Source organism: Sabethes cyaneus, chromosome 2, assembly GCF_943734655.1.
Source record: "Sabethes cyaneus chromosome 2, idSabCyanKW18_F2, whole genome shotgun sequence".
Taxonomy (NCBI): domain Eukaryota; kingdom Metazoa; phylum Arthropoda; class Insecta; order Diptera; family Culicidae; genus Sabethes; species Sabethes cyaneus.
This window is the reverse complement of record NC_071354.1, coordinates 200669191-200674130: the sequence shown is the minus strand read 5'-3', so window position 1 is coordinate 200674130 and position 4940 is coordinate 200669191.

Sequence of the window (4940 nt, the reverse complement as noted above, 5' to 3'; positions counted from 1 at the left end):
CCAAATAGAGTACTGCTCCATCGTGCTCGTCACTCCGCCTCCGTTGCGTCTGTCGAGTTGGTAATAGTCATTTTTCCATTTTTGCTACAGCTGCAATATAATCTAGGCCACGTCACCATTGACGCCATTCCAGGTGCTCTCCTCTCGACACATTTCGCGCACTTTGTTGTCCATGTTAAAGGGAGGCATTTGGGTTTGCACCGCGGCAAATCTTAGACAATCGAAGACCACGTGCTGAGATGTTTCTAACGTTTCTCCACATTCCAAACAGACTAGTGTCGCGGCGTATCCAACCCGTTGCAGGTATTGCTTGAAGCGACACGGCAGAAACTGGATCTAGTGGAAGCTGCCTTCACCATGTTCCTGTTCAACCAGGTCGGTTCAACCAGGAACAGGTATAAGTTGGTGCGTCCATCTACCGTTTTCGGTCATGTCCCAGTTTTGCTACCTCTTGGCCACCAGCTTTCGAGCTCCTCTGGTGCATCTTTGTCCATAGCACTCGTTGTGAGTTGCATTGTACTCTTATTGTGGTTTTGATGATCAATTTTGGTCATAAAGGCCATTATAAGTATATAATAAATCTCAAATTATTACTTGGGAAGCATGATACTGATGGGGACCATTCCAGCGATAATACTGCCTTCGACGATATTATACCGGAGCTATTATACTATTATACTGAGCTTCGCACAGTTACTCTTGGATCCTAATGCCGCGATACAGATTTGTCCTCCATATCTCCATGTCGACGTTGGTATACCAGCTGCCACGGCTTGTAACTAATAGGCCCAGTCGTCAATCATTACTCCCAGATGCTTGACCGCACGTGTTAAAGTAATGACCAATCACCTCTGTCACCAGCATTTCCACTTCTTCCAGTGACTCGCATGTCACCAATAACACGATCTCATTCGCAAAGCCGACACTTACCGCACCTCTAGGCAGCTTCGAAGCTTCGTCAGTACACCGTTTTACATCCCGTTAAAAAGCGCCGGGGCCTTGCGGAACTCTCGACGTTATGTTCATCGTCTTTCGCCTCTTAAGGGTCTCGTAAACAAACCTCCGATTTCGGAAGTAACTCCTTAGAAATGTACATAGATATTTTGGAACCTACTTTCTATGCAGCAACTCGGCTTTGGCCTCCCAGCTAGCATGTTGAATTGTTGAAGATGTTTTCTACGTCAATCGATACAACGGCGCGTTAATGGCTACATCTTAAGCTCGTGCATCGAGAACAGTCACTACACGATAGTCTTCAACTTGTTCGGGTACCTTTCACTTTCACCATCACGATGCAATGTGGTATGCATCTCCCCAGGGGTTGGCGTCAGCTTCTTCACAGAGCTCTTTGAAGCAATTACAGTCAATACAGTCCTCGCTAGTCGGAACATCATGCCACGCTCTTCTCGGTTCATTACCCTTTAGGTTCTCTACACGCGTCTTCTGGCTCTGAGACAACTAGCGCGAAGTGTTTAATTCCAGCAGTAGGCTGGGCACCTGACTTATCCCGTTGGCGGTTTTCCCGGTAGGTTGAAGTCTCCTCTAATGGGAATTGGCCCTCTACCAGATAATTCTTTCGGTCGACGCGACCAACATCTGGTGGAACTGCTCTCTGGTGCATCTCTGGGCTGCTTAACAACTGCATACGAAGATTTCGCTGATTTTGATAATTACGAAACCTTCGTACGCATTTGTAACCCTCTCTTCGATGGAGAACTTGTACATTACCTGAATTGCAACCATTGCCGCTACCATTACCGGGTGAAACTCAGTTCGGATCTGCAATTACTGCTAAATCTATATGACGATTCCGCTATCAACTGCTACAACAATTCTTGTGCAATGTCGCAATGGTTGAGATTGATTTGTGTCACCACCATCACTGCTGGCCCGTCTTCGCCTTCTGATATGCTGGGCATTGAAAATCTCCCGTCGTGCGGTTATTTCGCTCTTGTTTTTTTGTAGAGTATGCACCTCGGTGGTTTTGCGCAGTCGCTTGCAAAATGGCCGTTCTCACCACATTTCGGCACGATTTGGATGTATTCGAAACTTCACAGTTTCGCGCTTATTGCTTCAATACACTTGAAGCTTCTCTCCATTTGCTTGGCCACGCAAGGGATGGCTTTTAGCGCACACAGTGACCTCCCGGTTGTGATTTTGTCCTTCTTTTGTAGCCTGGCCGCTGCTATCGTCAAGATGCGAATCACCGCGATATGTGTCCCACCGTAGCGTAGGCCTTGCTCAGCCGAATGCTGCTATCAACGCACTTCTCAGCTCCTGCTCTATTGTGATCTCGTCCAGAACCTTAAAATCGATCACGGTTTTTGACAGAGTGCTTTCTCGTTCGCTTTATTCCTCAGCGTCTTGGCAACAAGCTTCTCGAAGAAACTTCACTCTTATTCGATGAAGCTTTTGCTGGTTGAAAAGCATCTCTCCTTTTAGGGTTCGCCAGGTCTTCATTACTTTTTCGCCGTACGCCTTTAGCTCCGGAGCTTCTTGTACTTTATGGAGGATCGCTGCGTAAGAAACGTTCGCGCTCCCCTCGACGGTCAGAGCATCGCTTTCATTTCTTTCACGCCGAGGCGTAGGTTTCTTTTGCCCTTTTTTTGCTTCTCTTATTCACCAAACGTCTCTCTTTTCGTTTTATCCACGAGTGGATTGAGATCTGGACGTCCTCCTGGCGCCTTCTTCTTTGTAGCTTCGCTAAATACATTCTCAGCAGTCTCAGTTCTAGCCCTCAGATCCTTCTGCTCGCGTTTAGTTGTAAACATAAGCGATTGGAAGCTTGTGAACAACTGCTTTATAGGCATATGAATGTTATTCCTGTCCTTGTCAAACTCGTAGAACTCATCTACTTTCTCCTCTATCTCCGCCATCATATCTCGACGTACTTGGTGTGAACATTTGACTCGGCAACACAGTGCTATGACTTCCTTTCTGCTCTGCTAGAGGCTTGATACTGCTATCTCCTATCTCCTATCGTAGTTCGTAATCACCTTGTTGGGATCCGGTGGTTATGTTGGCAAGTCTAGGTGAAGTTATGCTAGGGTTCACTCGGAACCTTCATGGGGACCCAGAAAATGTAATTTTACTCTTGATTATTCAGGCAAAATCGTGGGTTGCTTGCTTCAAATCGCTGCAACTCTGGATCGGCAAAGTGGTGATTAGTGATTCTTATGTAAAAAGAAATCTGAGAAATACGATGAAGTTAGGATTGTTGAAATCAAACTGTGCCTATTGATTGACCTGACACGAACAATCTGACAACAACTCGGTACAAATCCGAGAAGGTCGATTACACGGAACTCGGATACTTGACGTAGAATGATTCATATTCATATACTAAGAAATAAAAATATTGATCCAGTAGGAAGGCCAGGTCCTACCGCTATCGTTAGGTGGATTAATTCAGATTTTTCATAGAGCATCCTCTTTGCAAAACTAAACCGCGCGCTGCTGCTGCTAAGGTCGCCGATTGCTATTCCAAGAAGCGTCACAGTCGCAGCATGCGGAAAACCCAAGCGAAATGTCAGAACGATTAAAAATCGTTCTGAAGTTGATTATTCACCTGCATGTTGTTATTTACTGTTGCGTCGTAGCAAGCAAGTAGCATTCCTTCGCTTCGCAGCGCAGCAGCAGCAGCAGCGGCACGCTCGCTTAAACAAATACGCTGATAGGACGACATATTATACAGCGAGCGAGCGCACACTAGATTCTCCGTCAGCTCTATCGCCACACCACACAGTGGTCCCATTGGCATCAAAATACGCGTTTTTTTAATTGCGCCGAAATGGTTAATTATACTGGTTAAGTATGTTTAGAGAAATCCACGCGTGGATTGAGATCTGGACGTTCTCTTGGCGCCTTCTTCTTCGTAGCTTCGCTAAATGCATTTTCAGCGGTCTCAGTTCTAGCCCTCAGATCCTGCTCGTGTTTATAGTAGTTGTAATCATAAGCGATTCGAAGCGATTTCTCAACGTTAAAAGCTCTTTCATATGGCATGAACGATTATTTGATTAATCCCCCTAAAAGTAAGATAAAAAATATATTTTTTGAACAGTAAGAGATACGCCAAGCAATGTTCTACAAATTTTTTGGAAAGATTATTATAAAGAACTTTGCCAAAGAAAGTAACCTTCTAGCTATTGCAGTTTTAGATATAAGGAACAATTTTTGTGGAGACTTTACGAAAACCAATTTTTTGACCACAGTTCTGTCTACAGTATTTATTTTTTACTTTTCAAAAGGACTCAAGTATAATTGAGAGACTCTTTGGCGTCCCTCTTCCGATTGTTGCGGTGACATAAATGCATTTCAAACAAAGTCTTTCTAATGAATAACTAGTTTGTAACGCCAGCAACCGATTCATGCAAAGCTGATGGGTTAATTTGTTTTGCATTTTGTAGTATTTTTCTTGTACTTTCACATGGGTAATAAATGGCTTGAATGTATTTGCATGTTTAGGAGTTATTGCTATTGACAATTGTATGATTTTTAAAAGAAAACTTTAATTTTCTCCGCAAATATTGACGATAACAAGTTACTATATTCTAGAAAAGTATGTAAATTGACTGTTTGAAAATCTTTGCCGAACTTGTCAAATGTGTATAAATACTATAGAAAGAACTGTGGTCAAAAAATTGATTTTCGTAAAGTCTCCACATAAATTGTTCCTTATCTCTAAAACTATAATAGCTAAAAGGTTACTTTCTTTGGCAAAGTTCTTTATAATAATCTTTTCAAGAAATTTGTAGAACATTATTTTGCCGTATCTCTTACTGTTCAAAAAATAAACTTTTTATCTTACTTTTAGGGGGATTAATCAAATAATCGTTCATGCCATATGAAAGTGCTTGCAACGTTGAGAAATTTTTCTGAACATACTTAACCAATATAATCAACCATTTCGGCGCAATTAAAAAACGCGTGTTTTGACACCA